At 46.3% G+C, this 18,963-nt stretch overlaps 9 non-coding genes across 9 annotated transcripts; all 9 read left to right on the plus strand.

Annotated features, from left to right (window-relative positions):
- Positions 1 to 466: 466 nt before the first annotated feature.
- LOC130312180 (U2 spliceosomal RNA) lies at positions 467 to 657 on the plus strand. The gene has a single exon (XR_008860362.1). It is a non-coding gene; the product is annotated as a U2 spliceosomal RNA (small nuclear RNA).
- Positions 658 to 2,750: 2,093 nt separating this feature from the next.
- Positions 2,751 to 2,941, plus strand: LOC130312181 (U2 spliceosomal RNA). Its single transcript, XR_008860364.1, has one exon. It is a non-coding gene; the product is annotated as a U2 spliceosomal RNA (small nuclear RNA).
- A 2,087-nt stretch (positions 2,942 to 5,028) lies between these two features.
- LOC130312195 (U2 spliceosomal RNA) lies at positions 5,029 to 5,219 on the plus strand. Its single transcript, XR_008860377.1, has one exon. It is a non-coding gene; the product is annotated as a U2 spliceosomal RNA (small nuclear RNA).
- A 2,092-nt stretch (positions 5,220 to 7,311) lies between these two features.
- Positions 7,312 to 7,502, plus strand: LOC130312182 (U2 spliceosomal RNA). Its single transcript, XR_008860365.1, has one exon. It is a non-coding gene; the product is annotated as a U2 spliceosomal RNA (small nuclear RNA).
- A 2,092-nt stretch (positions 7,503 to 9,594) lies between these two features.
- Positions 9,595 to 9,785, plus strand: LOC130312183 (U2 spliceosomal RNA). The gene has a single exon (XR_008860366.1). It is a non-coding gene; the product is annotated as a U2 spliceosomal RNA (small nuclear RNA).
- Positions 9,786 to 11,867: 2,082 nt separating this feature from the next.
- On the plus strand, positions 11,868 to 12,058 carry LOC130312184 (U2 spliceosomal RNA). The gene has a single exon (XR_008860367.1). It is a non-coding gene; the product is annotated as a U2 spliceosomal RNA (small nuclear RNA).
- Positions 12,059 to 14,150: 2,092 nt separating this feature from the next.
- On the plus strand, positions 14,151 to 14,341 carry LOC130312186 (U2 spliceosomal RNA). The gene has a single exon (XR_008860369.1). It is a non-coding gene; the product is annotated as a U2 spliceosomal RNA (small nuclear RNA).
- A 2,094-nt stretch (positions 14,342 to 16,435) lies between these two features.
- Positions 16,436 to 16,626, plus strand: LOC130312188 (U2 spliceosomal RNA). The gene has a single exon (XR_008860370.1). It is a non-coding gene; the product is annotated as a U2 spliceosomal RNA (small nuclear RNA).
- A 2,104-nt stretch (positions 16,627 to 18,730) lies between these two features.
- On the plus strand, positions 18,731 to 18,922 carry LOC130312196 (U2 spliceosomal RNA). Its single transcript, XR_008860378.1, has one exon. It is a non-coding gene; the product is annotated as a U2 spliceosomal RNA (small nuclear RNA).
- The last annotated feature ends 41 nt before the right edge of the window (positions 18,923 to 18,963 follow it).

Below are 18,963 nucleotides of genomic sequence, written 5' to 3' on the forward strand. Positions count from 1 at the left end.
CCATCACCGCCATAGGTTGTCAAATAACCCGGATTTAACCCACACAGGTAAGTCCAATGGGGTGCAGGCATGTCCTCTATGCTTACAGCTTCCCGTGGGTGTTGGTTTGATACCGTTTGGGGACAGCCAAGGAGGCATCTGCAGGCAACAAAGGTAGGTGTGTGCTTGTGTGTGTGTTTCCTATGCAGATCCTAAGCCCAGTGTCACATGCAAGTAGGAGGAGTAAGAAGGGTTCCTGGCAAATCCGGGTTATGGATTGCATTTAAAAAGGCCCCGTGGGAGTGCAATGGGCCCCTGTCTTGCTGCTTAGCAATAATGGTATGGGTTTAGGTTCTGCTGTGTGTACTGGTGGTTGACTGCCCCCCAGCCCAGAGTGTGCATGGAAAATTGTCTGGCAGCCTCCCTGACAGCAAGCAGTGATAGTGCCCATGAAGGGGACCTTGTTGGGCCCGCCCCTTTCACGGTTATCGCTTCTCGGCCTTTTGGCTAAGATCAAGTGTAGTATCTGTTCTTATCAGTTTAATATCTGATACGTCCCCTATCTGGGGACCATATATTAAATGGATTTTTGAGAACGGGGGCCGATTTCGAAGCTTGCTTCCGTCGCCCTATGCATTGACCCGATATGGCAGTATCTTCGGGTACAGTGCACCACCCCCTTACAGGGTTAAAAAGAAAGATTCCTACTTTCATTGCTACCTGCTTGCTGGCTAGCCAGCTAGCCAGCCCTGTGGGCCTTGCTGCTGCTGCAGCCAAAAAACAAAAGGTGGTGCTGCTGCTGCTTCTGCTGCTTCTGCTTCTGCTTGTGTCTGGCCCCTGTTGGAGCGTCCAGGCACAGGACTTCTGCTGCTGCTGACTAAATGGCCTCCTTAATTGGATCATTTGAGTAGCCAGCACACCTGTGCAGGTAGGGCATGACATGATAGGCAGCTGCCTTGATAGCGGGTGGGTGCTGAATGTTCCTAATTGACAAAATAAGATTAATGCTTATGAAGAAATATAAAATCTCATCCCTTCCCCAATATCGCGCCACACCCCTACCCCTTAATTCCCTGGTTGAACGTGATGGACATATGTCTTTTTTCGACCGTACTAACTATGTAACTATGTAACATAACATGGGGGGGGGGGGGGGTCTCCTGGCTGTTCACACAGGTGTGTCATTGCTGTACATTGACCATGCATTGCTTCTGTGGTATTGCAAAGGCAAAGACAAATGCTTCCAGCCATCCATTGCACTAATGGATTGGTCATCAGCTGGCTGTCTATGTCCCGCATCAATATAGACCAAAGTACAGAGGGTTAGGCTATGCTATTGTGCACCTACCTGATGCATCAGAAGGTGCGAGGCCCTTGCTAAATTCTGTGCACAGACTTTGAGATCTATGCTTTAGACTGTATCTAAACCTGCTCCAACATGGACTGACATTCTGGCCTACTTTCAGCCGATGCGACTTGTCTGTCGCTGAACAGTCGCTTTTTATGTATTCAGCACCTATGTATAATGTTGTAAAAATGCTCTAGAAGCTAAAGTCGCAGAAATGTCACACATATTTGGCCTGCAACTTTCTGTGCGACAAATTCAGACAGGAAAAATCAGTATAAATCCTTAGAAAATTATCCCCCAGTGTCTCCATCTGCTGGCGGTATTGAATAAGCATTGCTGCACTGATGGGGTATGCATTAGACGAAAAAAAAGAAGAAAAAGAAGAATAATACGCCCAGAAAAGAGGCGAAAAGGAGAAAAACGTAAAAAAACGTGAAAAAAAAGTAAGAGGAAGAGAAGGGAAAAAAAGGTGGAAATGGGTTTAAAAGTGATTTCGGCGGAGAATATATATATATATATATATATATATATATATATATATATATATATATGCGCACACACACACATAGATATAAACGTATTCTCCGTTGAGATATTGCAGCCGCTGCTGTGTCCAGGCCCAGGAGCCTTAGCACTGTGCTGTGATGTCACTCAATACCACTGACATCACTAGGTGTAAACAACATCTCTCCTTTGCTGTGTATGTGACTATGGAGCTGTTTGGTGATGTCGTCTATTACGGCCTTCATAGAAGCAACAGGAGATTGTTGCATCCATCTTGAACCCTCAGAACTACAGTGCTATGATGTCACTCACTTCCACAGGCCTTGCAGAGTGTAAACAACAACAACCCAGCTTTGTTGTGTATGTAACCAAAGGGATTTGTGATGTCACCTAGAACCTTCACAGCAGCGACAGCTTTATGAGGAGCATCAGCACTGCTCTGCCTGAGCAGAACCATCACCGCCATAGGTTGTCAAATAACCCGGATTTAACCCACACAGGTAAGTCCAATGGGGTGCAGGCATGTCCTCTATGCTTACAGCTTCCCGTGGGTGTTGGTTTGATACCGTTTGGGGACAGCCAAGGAGGCATCTGCAGGCAACAAAGGTAGGTGTGTGCTTGTGTGTGTGTTTCCTATGCAGATCCTAAGCCCAGTGTCACATGCAAGTAGGAGGAGTAAGAAGGGTTCCTGGCAAATCCGGGTTATGGATTGCATTTAAAAAGGCCCCGTGGGAGTGCAATGGGCCCCTGTCTTGCTGCTTAGCAATAATGGTATGGGTTTAGGTTCTGCTGTGTGTACTGGTGGTTGACTGCCCCCCAGCCCAGAGTGTGCATGGAAAATTGTCTGGCAGCCTCCCTGACAGCAAGCAGTGATAGTGCCCATGAAGGGGACCTTGTTGGGCCCGCCCCTTTCACGGTTATCGCTTCTCGGCCTTTTGGCTAAGATCAAGTGTAGTATCTGTTCTTATCAGTTTAATATCTGATACGTCCCCTATCTGGGGACCATATATTAAATGGATTTTTGAGAACGGGGGCCGATTTCGAAGCTTGCTTCCGTCGCCCTATGCATTGACCCGATATGGCAGTATCTTCGGGTACAGTGCACCACCCCCTTACAGGGTTAAAAAGAAAGATTCCTACTTTCATTGCTACCTGCTTGCTGGCTAGCCAGCTAGCCAGCCCTGTGGGCCTTGCTGCTGCTGCAGCCAAAAAACAAAAGGTGGTGCTGCTGCTGCTTCTGCTGCTTCTGCTTCTGCTTGTGTCTGGCCCCTGTTGGAGCGTCCAGGCACAGGACTTCTGCTGCTGCTGACTAAATGGCCTCCTTAATTGGATCATTTGAGTAGCCAGCACACCTGTGCAGGTAGGGCATGACATGATAGGCAGCTGCCTTGATAGCGGGTGGGTGCTGAATGTTCCTAATTGACAAAATAAGATTAATGCTTATGAAGAAATATAAAATCTCATCCCTTCCCCAATATCGCGCCACACCCCTACCCCTTAATTCCCTGGTTGAACGTGATGGACATATGTCTTTTTTCGACCGTACTAACTATGTAACTATGTAACATAACATGGGGGGGGGGGGTCTCCTGGCTGTTCACACAGGTGTGTCATTGCTGTACATTGACCATGCATTGCTTCTGTGGTATTGCAAAGGCAAAGACAAATGCTTCCAGCCATCCATTGCACTAATGGATTGGTCATCAGCTGGCTGTCTATGTCCCGCATCAATATAGACCAAAGTACAGAGGGTTAGGCTATGCTATTGTGCACCTACCTGATGCATCAGAAGGTGCGAGGCCCTTGCTAAATTCTGTGCACAGACTTTGAGATCTATGCTTTAGACTGTATCTAAACCTGCTCCAACATGGACTGACATTCTGGCCTACTTTCAGCCGATGCGACTTGTCTGTCGCTGAACAGTCGCTTTTTATGTATTCAGCACCTATGTATAATGTTGTAAAAATGCTCTAGAAGCTAAAGTCGCAGAAATGTCACACATATTTGGCCTGCAACTTTCTGTGCGACAAATTCAGACAGGAAAAATCAGTATAAATCCTTAGAAAATTATCCCCCAGTGTCTCCATCTGCTGGCGGTATTGAATAAGCATTGCTGCACTGATGGGGTATGCATTAGACGAAAAAAAAGAAGAAAAAGAAGAATAATACGCCCAGAAAAGAGGCGAAAAGGAGAAAAACGTAAAAAAACGTGAAAAAAAAGTAAGAGGAAGAGAAGGGAAAAAAAGGTGGAAATGGGTTTAAAAGTGATTTCGGCGGAGATATATATATATATATATATATATATATATATATATATATATATATGCGCACACACACACATAGATATAAACGTATTCTCCGTTGAGATATTGCAGCCGCTGCTGTGTCCAGGCCCAGGAGCCTTAGCACTGTGCTGTGATGTCACTCAATACCACTGACATCACTAGGTGTAAACAACATCTCTCCTTTGCTGTGTATGTGACTATGGAGCTGTTTGGTGATGTCGTCTATTACGGCCTTCATAGAAGCAACAGGAGATTGTTGCATCCATCTTGAACCCTCAGAACTACAGTGCTATGATGTCACTCACTTCCACAGGCCTTGCAGAGTGTAAACAACAACAACCCAGCTTTGTTGTGTATGTAACCAAAGGGATTTGTGATGTCACCTAGAACCTTCACAGCAGCGACAGCTTTATGAGGAGCATCAGCACTGCTCTGCCTGAGCAGAACCATCACCGCCATAGGTTGTCAAATAACCCGGATTTAACCCACACAGGTAAGTCCAATGGGGTGCAGGCATGTCCTCTATGCTTACAGCTTCCCGTGGGTGTTGGTTTGATACCGTTTGGGGACAGCCAAGGAGGCATCTGCAGGCAACAAAGGTAGGTGTGTGCTTGTGTGTGTGTTTCCTATGCAGATCCTAAGCCCAGTGTCACATGCAAGTAGGAGGAGTAAGAAGGGTTCCTGGCAAATCCGGGTTATGGATTGCATTTAAAAAGGCCCCGTGGGAGTGCAATGGGCCCCTGTCTTGCTGCTTAGCAATAATGGTATGGGTTTAGGTTCTGCTGTGTGTACTGGTGGTTGACTGCCCCCCAGCCCAGAGTGTGCATGGAAAATTGTCTGGCAGCCTCCCTGACAGCAAGCAGTGATAGTGCCCATGAAGGGGACCTTGTTGGGCCCGCCCCTTTCACGGTTATCGCTTCTCGGCCTTTTGGCTAAGATCAAGTGTAGTATCTGTTCTTATCAGTTTAATATCTGATACGTCCCCTATCTGGGGACCATATATTAAATGGATTTTTGAGAACGGGGGCCGATTTCGAAGCTTGCTTCCGTCGCCCTATGCATTGACCTGATATGGCAGTATCTTCGGGTACAGTGCACCACCCCCTTACAGGGTTAAAAAGAAAGATTCCTACTTTCATTGCTACCTGCTTGCTGGCTAGCCAGCTAGCCAGCCCTGTGGGCCTTGCTGCTGCTGCAGCCAAAAAACAAAAGGTGGTGCTGCTGCTGCTTCTGCTGCTTCTGCTTCTGCTTGTGTCTGGCCCCTGTTGGAGCGTCCAGGCACAGGACTTCTGCTGCTGCTGACTAAATGGCCTCCTTAATTGGATCATTTGAGTAGCCAGCACACCTGTGCAGGTAGGGCATGACATGATAGGCAGCTGCCTTGATAGCGGGTGGGTGCTGAATGTTCCTAATTGACAAAATAAGATTAATGCTTATGAAGAAATATAAAATCTCATCCCTTCCCCAATATCGCGCCACACCCCTACCCCTTAATTCCCTGGTTGAACGTGATGGACATATGTCTTTTTTCGACCGTACTAACTATGTAACTATGTAACATAACATGGGGGGGGGGGGGTCTCCTGGCTGTTCACACAGGTGTGTCATTGCTGTACATTGACCATGCATTGCTTCTGTGGTATTGCAAAGGCAAAGACAAATGCTTCCAGCCATCCATTGCACTAATGGATTGGTCATCAGCTGGCTGTCTATGTCCCGCATCAATATAGACCAAAGTACAGAGGGTTAGGCTATGCTATTGTGCACCTACCTGATGCATCAGAAGGTGCGAGGCCCTTGCTAAATTCTGTGCACAGACTTTGAGATCTATGCTTTAGACTGTATCTAAACCTGCTCCAACATGGACTGACATTCTGGCCTACTTTCAGCCGATGCGACTTGTCTGTCGCTGAACAGTCGCTTTTTATGTATTCAGCACCTATGTATAATGTTGTAAAAATGCTCTAGAAGCTAAAGTCGCAGAAATGTCACACATATTTGGCCTGCAACTTTCTGTGCGACAAATTCAGACAGGAAAAATCAGTATAAATCCTTAGAAAATTATCCCCCAGTGTCTCCATCTGCTGGCGGTATTGAATAAGCATTGCTGCACTGATGGGGTATGCATTAGACGAAAAAAAAGAAGAAAAAGAAGAATAATACGCCCAGAAAAGAGGCGAAAAGGAGAAAAACGTAAAAAAACGTGAAAAAAAAGTAAGAGGAAGAGAAGGGAAAAAAAGGTGGAAATGGGTTTAAAAGTGATTTCGGCGGAGAAATATATATATATATATATATATATATATATATATATATATATATATATGCGCACACACACACATAGATATAAACGTATTCTCCGTTGAGATATTGCAGCCGCTGCTGTGTCCAGGCCCAGGAGCCTTAGCACTGTGCTGTGATGTCACTCAATACCACTGACATCACTAGGTGTAAACAACATCTCTCCTTTGCTGTGTATGTGACTATGGAGCTGTTTGGTGATGTCGTCTATTACGGCCTTCATAGAAGCAACAGGAGATTGTTGCATCCATCTTGAACCCTCAGAACTACAGTGCTATGATGTCACTCACTTCCACAGGCCTTGCAGAGTGTAAACAACAACAACCCAGCTTTGTTGTGTATGTAACCAAAGGGATTTGTGATGTCACCTAGAACCTTCACAGCAGCGACAGCTTTATGAGGAGCATCAGCACTGCTCTGCCTGAGCAGAACCATCACCGCCATAGGTTGTCAAATAACCCGGATTTAACCCACACAGGTAAGTCCAATGGGGTGCAGGCATGTCCTCTATGCTTACAGCTTCCCGTGGGTGTTGGTTTGATACCGTTTGGGGACAGCCAAGGAGGCATCTGCAGGCAACAAAGGTAGGTGTGTGCTTGTGTGTGTGTTTCCTATGCAGATCCTAAGCCCAGTGTCACATGCAAGTAGGAGGAGTAAGAAGGGTTCCTGGCAAATCCGGGTTATGGATTGCATTTAAAAAGGCCCCGTGGGAGTGCAATGGGCCCCTGTCTTGCTGCTTAGCAATAATGGTATGGGTTTAGGTTCTGCTGTGTGTACTGGTGGTTGACTGCCCCCCAGCCCAGAGTGTGCATGGAAAATTGTCTGGCAGCCTCCCTGACAGCAAGCAGTGATAGTGCCCATGAAGGGGACCTTGTTGGGCCCGCCCCTTTCACGGTTATCGCTTCTCGGCCTTTTGGCTAAGATCAAGTGTAGTATCTGTTCTTATCAGTTTAATATCTGATACGTCCCCTATCTGGGGACCATATATTAAATGGATTTTTGAGAACGGGGGCCGATTTCGAAGCTTGCTTCCGTCGCCCTATGCATTGACCCGATATGGCAGTATCTTCGGGTACAGTGCACCACCCCCTTACAGGGTTAAAAAGAAAGATTCCTACTTTCATTGCTACCTGCTTGCTGGCTAGCCAGCTAGCCAGCCCTGTGGGCCTTGCTGCTGCTGCAGCCAAAAAACAAAAGGTGGTGCTGCTGCTGCTTCTGCTGCTTCTGCTTCTGCTTGTGTCTGGCCCCTGTTGGAGCGTCCAGGCACAGGACTTCTGCTGCTGCTGACTAAATGGCCTCCTTAATTGGATCATTTGAGTAGCCAGCACACCTGTGCAGGTAGGGCATGACATGATAGGCAGCTGCCTTGATAGCGGGTGGGTGCTGAATGTTCCTAATTGACAAAATAAGATTAATGCTTATGAAGAAATATAAAATCTCATCCCTTCCCCAATATCGCGCCACACCCCTACCCCTTAATTCCCTGGTTGAACGTGATGGACATATGTCTTTTTTCGACCGTACTAACTATGTAACTATGTAACATAACATGGGGGGGGGGGGGTCTCCTGGCTGTTCACACAGGTGTGTCATTGCTGTACATTGACCATGCATTGCTTCTGTGGTATTGCAAAGGCAAAGACAAATGCTTCCAGCCATCCATTGCACTAATGGATTGGTCATCAGCTGGCTGTCTATGTCCCGCATCAATATAGACCAAAGTACAGAGGGTTAGGCTATGCTATTGTGCACCTACCTGATGCATCAGAAGGTGCGAGGCCCTTGCTAAATTCTGTGCACAGACTTTGAGATCTATGCTTTAGACTGTATCTAAACCTGCTCCAACATGGACTGACATTCTGGCCTACTTTCAGCCGATGCGACTTGTCTGTCGCTGAACAGTCGCTTTTTATGTATTCAGCACCTATGTATAATGTTGTAAAAATGCTCTAGAAGCTAAAGTCGCAGAAATGTCACACATATTTGGCCTGCAACTTTCTGTGCGACAAATTCAGACAGGAAAAATCAGTATAAATCCTTAGAAAATTATCCCCCAGTGTCTCCATCTGCTGGCGGTATTGAATAAGCATTGCTGCACTGATGGGGTATGCATTAGACGAAAAAAAAGAAGAAAAAGAAGAATAATACGCCCAGAAAAGAGGCGAAAAGGAGAAAAACGTAAAAAAACGTGAAAAAAAAGTAAGAGGAAGAGAAGGGAAAAAAAGGTGGAAATGGGTTTAAAAGTGATTTCGGCGGAGAAATATATATATATATATATATATATATATATATATATATATATATATATGCGCACACACACACATAGATATAAACGTATTCTCCGTTGAGATATTGCAGCCGCTGCTGTGTCCAGGCCCAGGAGCCTTAGCACTGTGCTGTGATGTCACTCAATACCACTGACATCACTAGGTGTAAACAACATCTCTCCTTTGCTGTGTATGTGACTATGGAGCTGTTTGGTGATGTCGTCTATTACGGCCTTCATAGAAGCAACAGGAGATTGTTGCATCCATCTTGAACCCTCAGAACTACAGTGCTATGATGTCACTCACTTCCACAGGCCTTGCAGAGTGTAAACAACAACAACCCAGCTTTGTTGTGTATGTAACCAAAGGGATTTGTGATGTCACCTAGAACCTTCACAGCAGCGACAGCTTTATGAGGAGCATCAGCACTGCTCTGCCTGAGCAGAACCATCACCGCCATAGGTTGTCAAATAACCCGGATTTAACCCACACAGGTAAGTCCAATGGGGTGCAGGCATGTCCTCTATGCTTACAGCTTCCCGTGGGTGTTGGTTTGATACCGTTTGGGGACAGCCAAGGAGGCATCTGCAGGCAACAAAGGTAGGTGTGTGCTTGTGTGTGTGTTTCCTATGCAGATCCTAAGCCCAGTGTCACATGCAAGTAGGAGGAGTAAGAAGGGTTCCTGGCAAATCCGGGTTATGGATTGCATTTAAAAAGGCCCCGTGGGAGTGCAATGGGCCCCTGTCTTGCTGCTTAGCAATAATGGTATGGGTTTAGGTTCTGCTGTGTGTACTGGTGGTTGACTGCCCCCCAGCCCAGAGTGTGCATGGAAAATTGTCTGGCAGCCTCCCTGACAGCAAGCAGTGATAGTGCCCATGAAGGGGACCTTGTTGGGCCCGCCCCTTTCACGGTTATCGCTTCTCGGCCTTTTGGCTAAGATCAAGTGTAGTATCTGTTCTTATCAGTTTAATATCTGATACGTCCCCTATCTGGGGACCATATATTAAATGGATTTTTGAGAACGGGGGCCGATTTCGAAGCTTGCTTCCGTCGCCCTATGCATTGACCCGATATGGCAGTATCTTCGGGTACAGTGCACCACCCCCTTACAGGGTTAAAAAGAAAGATTCCTACTTTCATTGCTACCTGCTTGCTGGCTAGCCAGCTAGCCAGCCCTGTGGGCCTTGCTGCTGCTGCAGCCAAAAAACAAAAGGTGGTGCTGCTGCTGCTTCTGCTGCTTCTGCTTCTGCTTGTGTCTGGCCCCTGTTGGAGCGTCCAGGCACAGGACTTCTGCTGCTGCTGACTAAATGGCCTCCTTAATTGGATCATTTGAGTAGCCAGCACACCTGTGCAGGTAGGGCATGACATGATAGGCAGCTGCCTTGATAGCGGGTGGGTGCTGAATGTTCCTAATTGACAAAATAAGATTAATGCTTATGAAGAAATATAAAATCTCATCCCTTCCCCAATATCGCGCCACACCCCTACCCCTTAATTCCCTGGTTGAACGTGATGGACATATGTCTTTTTTCGACCGTACTAACTATGTAACTATGTAACATAACATGGGGGGGGGGGTCTCCTGGCTGTTCACACAGGTGTGTCATTGCTGTACATTGACCATGCATTGCTTCTGTGGTATTGCAAAGGCAAAGACAAATGCTTCCAGCCATCCATTGCACTAATGGATTGGTCATCAGCTGGCTGTCTATGTCCCGCATCAATATAGACCAAAGTACAGAGGGTTAGGCTATGCTATTGTGCACCTACCTGATGCATCAGAAGGTGCGAGGCCCTTGCTAAATTCTGTGCACAGACTTTGAGATCTATGCTTTAGACTGTATCTAAACCTGCTCCAACATGGACTGACATTCTGGCCTACTTTCAGCCGATGCGACTTGTCTGTCGCTGAACAGTCGCTTTTTATGTATTCAGCACCTATGTATAATGTTGTAAAAATGCTCTAGAAGCTAAAGTCGCAGAAATGTCACACATATTTGGCCTGCAACTTTCTGTGCGACAAATTCAGACAGGAAAAATCAGTATAAATCCTTAGAAAATTATCCCCCAGTGTCTCCATCTGCTGGCGGTATTGAATAAGCATTGCTGCACTGATGGGGTATGCATTAGACGAAAAAAAAGAAGAAAAAGAAGAATAATACGCCCAGAAAAGAGGCGAAAAGGAGAAAAACGTAAAAAAACGTGAAAAAAAAGTAAGAGGAAGAGAAGGGAAAAAAAGGTGGAAATGGGTTTAAAAGTGATTTCGGCGGAGAAATATATATATATATATATATATATATATATATATATATATGCGCACACACACACATAGATATAAACGTATTCTCCGTTGAGATATTGCAGCCGCTGCTGTGTCCAGGCCCAGGAGCCTTAGCACTGTGCTGTGATGTCACTCAATACCACTGACATCACTAGGTGTAAACAACATCTCTCCTTTGCTGTGTATGTGACTATGGAGCTGTTTGGTGATGTCGTCTATTACGGCCTTCATAGAAGCAACAGGAGATTGTTGCATCCATCTTGAACCCTCAGAACTACAGTGCTATGATGTCACTCACTTCCACAGGCCTTGCAGAGTGTAAACAACAACAACCCAGCTTTGTTGTGTATGTAACCAAAGGGATTTGTGATGTCACCTAGAACCTTCACAGCAGCGACAGCTTTATGAGGAGCATCAGCACTGCTCTGCCTGAGCAGAACCATCACCGCCATAGGTTGTCAAATAACCCGGATTTAACCCACACAGGTAAGTCCAATGGGGTGCAGGCATGTCCTCTATGCTTACAGCTTCCCGTGGGTGTTGGTTTGATACCGTTTGGGGACAGCCAAGGAGGCATCTGCAGGCAACAAAGGTAGGTGTGTGCTTGTGTGTGTGTTTCCTATGCAGATCCTAAGCCCAGTGTCACATGCAAGTAGGAGGAGTAAGAAGGGTTCCTGGCAAATCCGGGTTATGGATTGCATTTAAAAAGGCCCCGTGGGAGTGCAATGGGCCCCTGTCTTGCTGCTTAGCAATAATGGTATGGGTTTAGGTTCTGCTGTGTGTACTGGTGGTTGACTGCCCCCCAGCCCAGAGTGTGCATGGAAAATTGTCTGGCAGCCTCCCTGACAGCAAGCAGTGATAGTGCCCATGAAGGGGACCTTGTTGGGCCCGCCCCTTTCACGGTTATCGCTTCTCGGCCTTTTGGCTAAGATCAAGTGTAGTATCTGTTCTTATCAGTTTAATATCTGATACGTCCCCTATCTGGGGACCATATATTAAATGGATTTTTGAGAACGGGGGCCGATTTCGAAGCTTGCTTCCGTCGCCCTATGCATTGACCCGATATGGCAGTATCTTCGGGTACAGTGCACCACCCCCTTACAGGGTTAAAAAGAAAGATTCCTACTTTCATTGCTACCTGCTTGCTGGCTAGCCAGCTAGCCAGCCCTGTGGGCCTTGCTGCTGCTGCAGCCAAAAAACAAAAGGTGGTGCTGCTGCTGCTTCTGCTGCTTCTGCTTCTGCTTGTGTCTGGCCCCTGTTGGAGCGTCCAGGCACAGGACTTCTGCTGCTGCTGACTAAATGGCCTCCTTAATTGGATCATTTGAGTAGCCAGCACACCTGTGCAGGTAGGGCATGACATGATAGGCAGCTGCCTTGATAGCGGGTGGGTGCTGAATGTTCCTAATTGACAAAATAAGATTAATGCTTATGAAGAAATATAAAATCTCATCCCTTCCCCAATATCGCGCCACACCCCTACCCCTTAATTCCCTGGTTGAACGTGATGGACATATGTCTTTTTTCGACCGTACTAACTATGTAACTATGTAACATAACATGGGGGGGGGGGGGGTCTCCTGGCTGTTCACACAGGTGTGTCATTGCTGTACATTGACCATGCATTGCTTCTGTGGTATTGCAAAGGCAAAGACAAATGCTTCCAGCCATCCATTGCACTAATGGATTGGTCATCAGCTGGCTGTCTATGTCCCGCATCAATATAGACCAAAGTACAGAGGGTTAGGCTATGCTATTGTGCACCTACCTGATGCATCAGAAGGTGCGAGGCCCTTGCTAAATTCTGTGCACAGACTTTGAGATCTATGCTTTAGACTGTATCTAAACCTGCTCCAACATGGACTGACATTCTGGCCTACTTTCAGCCGATGCGACTTGTCTGTCGCTGAACAGTCGCTTTTTATGTATTCAGCACCTATGTATAATGTTGTAAAAATGCTCTAGAAGCTAAAGTCGCAGAAATGTCACACATATTTGGCCTGCAACTTTCTGTGCGACAAATTCAGACAGGAAAAATCAGTATAAATCCTTAGAAAATTATCCCCCAGTGTCTCCATCTGCTGGCGGTATTGAATAAGCATTGCTGCACTGATGGGGTATGCATTAGACGAAAAAAAAGAAGAAAAAGAAGAATAATACGCCCAGAAAAGAGGCGAAAAGGAGAAAAACGTAAAAAAACGTGAAAAAAAAGTAAGAGGAAGAGAAGGGAAAAAAAGGTGGAAATGGGTTTAAAAGTGATTTCGGCGGAGAATATATATATATATATATATATATATATATATATATATATATATATATGCGCACACACACACATAGATATAAACGTATTCTCCGTTGAGATATTGCAGCCGCTGCTGTGTCCAGGCCCAGGAGCCTTAGCACTGTGCTGTGATGTCACTCAATACCACTGACATCACTAGGTGTAAACAACATCTCTCCTTTGCTGTGTATGTGACTATGGAGCTGTTTGGTGATGTCGTCTATTACGGCCTTCATAGAAGCAACAGGAGATTGTTGCATCCATCTTGAACCCTCAGAACTACAGTGCTATGATGTCACTCACTTCCACAGGCCTTGCAGAGTGTAAACAACAACAACCCAGCTTTGTTGTGTATGTAACCAAAGGGATTTGTGATGTCACCTAGAACCTTCACAGCAGCGACAGCTTTATGAGGAGCATCAGCACTGCTCTGCCTGAGCAGAACCATCACCGCCATAGGTTGTCAAATAACCCGGATTTAACCCACACAGGTAAGTCCAATGGGGTGCAGGCATGTCCTCTATGCTTACAGCTTCCCGTGGGTGTTGGTTTGATACCGTTTGGGGACAGCCAAGGAGGCATCTGCAGGCAACAAAGGTAGGTGTGTGCTTGTGTGTGTGTTTCCTATGCAGATCCTAAGCCCAGTGTCACATGCAAGTAGGAGGAGTAAGAAGGGTTCCTGGCAAATCCGGGTTATGGATTGCATTTAAAAAGGCCCCGTGGGAGTGCAATGGGCCCCTGTCTTGCTGCTTAGCAATAATGGTATGGGTTTAGGTTCTGCTGTGTGTACTGGTGGTTGACTGCCCCCCAGCCCAGAGTGTGCATGGAAAATTGTCTGGCAGCCTCCCTGACAGCAAGCAGTGATAGTGCCCATGAAGGGGACCTTGTTGGGCCCGCCCCTTTCACGGTTATCGCTTCTCGGCCTTTTGGCTAAGATCAAGTGTAGTATCTGTTCTTATCAGTTTAATATCTGATACGTCCCCTATCTGGGGACCATATATTAAATGGATTTTTGAGAACGGGGGCCGATTTCGAAGCTTGCTTCCGTCGCCCTATGCATTGACCCGATATGGCAGTATCTTCGGGTACAGTGCACCACCCCCTTACAGGGTTAAAAAGAAAGATTCCTACTTTCATTGCTACCTGCTTGCTGGCTAGCCAGCTAGCCAGCCCTGTGGGCCTTGCTGCTGCTGCAGCCAAAAAACAAAAGGTGGTGCTGCTGCTGCTTCTGCTGCTTCTGCTTCTGCTTGTGTCTGGCCCCTGTTGGAGCGTCCAGGCACAGGACTTCTGCTGCTGCTGACTAAATGGCCTCCTTAATTGGATCATTTGAGTAGCCAGCACACCTGTGCAGGTAGGGCATGACATGATAGGCAGCTGCCTTGATAGCGGGTGGGTGCTGAATGTTCCTAATTGACAAAATAAGATTAATGCTTATGAAGAAATATAAAATCTCATCCCTTCCCCAATATCGCGCCACACCCCTACCCCTTAATTCCCTGGTTGAACGTGATGGACATATGTCTTTTTTCGACCGTACTAACTATGTAACTATGTAACATAACATGGGGGGGGGGGGGGGGGTCTCCTGGCTGTTCACACAGGTGTGTCATTGCTGTACATTGACCATGCATTGCTTCTGTGGTATTGCAAAGGCAAAGACAAATGCTTCCAGCCATCCATTGCACTAATGGATTGGTCATCAGCTGGCTGTCTATGTCCCGCATCAATATAGACCAAAGTACAGAGGGTTAGGCTATGCTATTGTGCACCTACCTGATGCATCAGAAGGTGCGAGGCCCTTGCTAAATTCTGTGCACAGACTTTGAGATCTATGCTTTAGACTGTATCTAAACCTGCTCCAACATGGACTGACATTCTGGCCTACTTTCAGCCGATGCGACTTGTCTGTCGCTGAACAGTCGCTTTTTATGTATTCAGCACCTATGTATAATGTTGTAAAAATGCTCTAGAAGCTAAAGTCGCAGAAATGTCACACATATTTGGCCTGCAACTTTCTGTGCGACAAATTCAGACAGGAAAAATCAGTATAAATCCTTAGAAAATTATCCCCCAGTGTCTCCATCTGCTGGCGGTATTGAATAAGCATTGCTGCACTGATGGGGTATGCATTAGACGAAAAAAAAGAAGAAAAAGAAGAATAATACGCCCAGAAAAGAGGCGAAAAGGAGAAAAACGTAAAAAAACGTGAAAAAAAAGTAAGAGGAAGAGAAGGGAAAAAAAGGTGGAAATGGGTTTAAAAGTGATTTCGGCGGAGAAATATATATATATATATATATATATATATATATATATATATATATATGCGCACACACACACATAGATATAAACGTATTCTCCGTTGAGATATTGCAGCCGCTGCTGTGTCCAGGCCCAGGAGCCTTAGCACTGTGCTGTGATGTCACTCAATACCACTGACATCACTAGGTGTAAACAACATCTCTCCTTTGCTGTGTATGTGACTATGGAGCTGTTTGGTGATGTCGTCTATTACGGCCTTCATAGAAGCAACAGGAGATTGTTGCATCCATCTTGAACCCTCAGAACTACAGTGCTATGATGTCACTCACTTCCACAGGCCTTGCAGAGTGTAAACAACAACAACCCAGCTTTGTTGTGTATGTAACCAAAGGGATTTGTGATGTCACCTAGAACCTTCACAGCAGCGACAGCTTTATGAGGAGCATCAGCACTGCTCTGCCTGAGCAGAACCATCACCGCCATAGGTTGTCAAATAACCCGGATTTAACCCACACAGGTAAGTCCAATGGGGTGCAGGCATGTCCTCTATGCTTACAGCTTCCCGTGGGTGTTGGTTTGATACCGTTTGGGGACAGCCAAGGAGGCATCTGCAGGCAACAAAGGTAGGTGTGTGCTTGTGTGTGTGTTTCCTATGCAGATCCTAAGCCCAGTGTCACATGCAAGTAGGAGGAGTAAGAAGGGTTCCTGGCAAATCCGGGTTATGGATTGCATTTAAAAAGGCCCCGTGGGAGTGCAATGGGCCCCTGTCTTGCTGCTTAGCAATAATGGTATGGGTTTAGGTTCTGCTGTGTGTACTGGTGGTTGACTGCCCCCCAGCCCAGAGTGTGCATGGAAAATTGTCTGGCAGCCTCCCTGACAGCAAGCAGTGATAGTGCCCATGAAGGGGACCTTGTTGGGCCCGCCCCTTTCACGGTTATCGCTTCTCGGCCTTTTGGCTAAGATCAAGTGTAGTATCTGTTCTTATCAGTTTAATATCTGATACGTCCCCTATCTGGGGACCATATATTAAATGGATTTTTGAGAACGGGGGCCGATTTCGAAGCTTGCTTCCGTCGCCCTATGCATTGACCCGATATGGCAGTATCTTCGGGTACAGTGCACCACCCCCTTACAGGGTTAAAAATAAAGATTCCTACTTTCATTGCTACCTGCTTGCTGGCTAGCCAGCTAGCCAGCCCTGTGGGCCTTGCTGCTGCTGCAGCCAAAAAACAAAAGGTGGTGCTGCTGCTGCTTCTGCTGCTTCTGCTTCTGCTTGTGTCTGGCCCCTGTTGGAGCGTCCAGGCACAGGACTTCTGCTGCTGCTGACTAAATGGCCTCCTTAATTGGATCATTTGAGTAGCCAGCACACCTGTGCAGGTAGGGCATGACATGATAGGCAGCTGCCTTGATAGCGGGTGGGTGCTGAATGTTCCTAATTGACAAAATAAGATTAATGCTTATGAAGAAATATAAAATCTCATCCCTTCCCCAATATCGCGCCACACCCCTACCCCTTAATTCCCTGGTTGAACGTGATGGACATATGTCTTTTTTCGACCGTACTAACTATGTAACTATGTAACATAACATGGGGGGGGGGGGGGGGGTCTCCTGGCTGTTCACACAGGTGTGTCATTGCTGTACATTGACCATGCATTGCTTCTGTGGTATTGCAAAGGCAAAGACAAATGCTTCCAGCCATCCATTGCACTAATGGATTGGTCATCAGCTGGCTGTCTATGTCCCGCATCAATATAGACCAAAGTACAGAGGGTTAGGCTATGCTATTGTGCACCTACCTGATGCATCAGAAGGTGCGAGGCCCTTGCTAAATTCTGTGCACAGACTTTGAGATCTATGCTTTAGACTGTATCTAAACCTGCTCCAACATGGACTGACATTCTGGCCTACTTTCAGCCGATGCGACTTGTCTGTCGCTGAACAGTCGCTTTTTATGTATTCAGCACCTATGTATAATGTTGTAAAAATGCTCTAGAAGCTAAAGTCGCAGAAATGTCACACATATTTGGCCTGCAACTTTCTGTGCGACAAATTCAGACAGGAAAAATCAGTATAAATCCTTAGAAAATTATCCCCCAGTGTCTCCATCTGCTGGCGGTATTGAATAAGCATTGCTGCACTGATGGGGTATGCATTAGACGAAAAAAAAGAAGAAAAAGAAGAATAATACGCCCAGAAAAGAGGCGAAAAGGAGAAAAACGTAAAAAAACGTGAAAAAAAGGTAAGAGGAAGAGAAGGGGAAAAAAAGGTGGAAATGGGTTTAAAAGTGATTTCGGCGGAGAAATATATATATATATATATATATATATATATATATATATATATATATATATATGCGCACACACACACATAGATATAAACGTATTCTCCGTTGAGATATTGCAGCCGCTGCTGTGTCCAGGCCCAGGAGCCTTAGCACTGTGCTGTGATGTCACTCAATACGACTGACATCACTAGGTGTAAACAAACATCTCTCCTTTGCTGTGTATGTGACTATGGAGCTGTTTGGTGATGTCGTCTATTACGGCCTTCATAGAAGCAACAGGAGATTGTTGCATCCGTCTTGAACCCTCAGAACTACAGTGCTATGATGTCACTCACTTCCACAGGCCTTGCAGAGTGGTAAACAACAACAACCCAGCTTTGTTGTGTATGTAACCAAAGGGATTTGTGATGTCACCTAGAACCTTCACAGCAGCGACAGCTTTATGAGGAGCATCAGCACTGCTCTGCCTGAGCAGACCATCACGCCATAGGTTGTCAAATAACCCGGATTTAACCCACACAGGTAAGTCCAATGGGGTGCAGGCATGTCCTCTATGCTTACAGCTTCCGTGGGTGTTGGTTTGATACCGTTTGGGGACAGCCAAGGAGGCATCTGCAGGCAACAAAGGTAGGTGTGTGCTTGTGTGTGTGTTTCCTATGCAGATCCTAAGCCAGTGTCACATGCAAGTAGGAGGAGTAAGAAGGGTTCCTGGCAAATCCGGGTTATGGATTGCATTTAAAAAGGCCCCGTGGGAGTGCAATGGGCCCCTGTCTTGCTGCTTAGCAATAATGGTATGGGTTTAGGTCTGCGTTTGTTAGCTGTGTGTACTGGTGTGACTGCCCCCAGCCAGAGTGTGCATGGAAAATTGTCTGGCAGCCTCCCTGACAGCAAGCAGTGATAGTGCCCATGAAGGGGACCTTGTTGGGCCCGCCCCTTTCACGGTTATCGCTTCTCGGCCTTTTGGCTAAGATCAAGTGTAGTATCTGTTCTTATCAGTTTAATATCTGATACGTCCCCTATCTGGGGGACCATATATTAAATGGATTTTTGAGAACGGGGGCCGATTTCGAAGCTTGCTTCCGTCGCCCTATGCATTGACCCGATATGGCAGTATCTTCGGGTACAGTGCACCACCCCTTACAGGGTTAAAAAGAAAGATTCCTACTTTCATTGCTAC

The sequence above is a fragment of the Hyla sarda genome, unplaced genomic scaffold (genome assembly GCF_029499605.1).
Source record: "Hyla sarda isolate aHylSar1 unplaced genomic scaffold, aHylSar1.hap1 scaffold_1706, whole genome shotgun sequence".
Lineage (NCBI taxonomy): Eukaryota > Metazoa > Chordata > Amphibia > Anura > Hylidae > Hyla > Hyla sarda.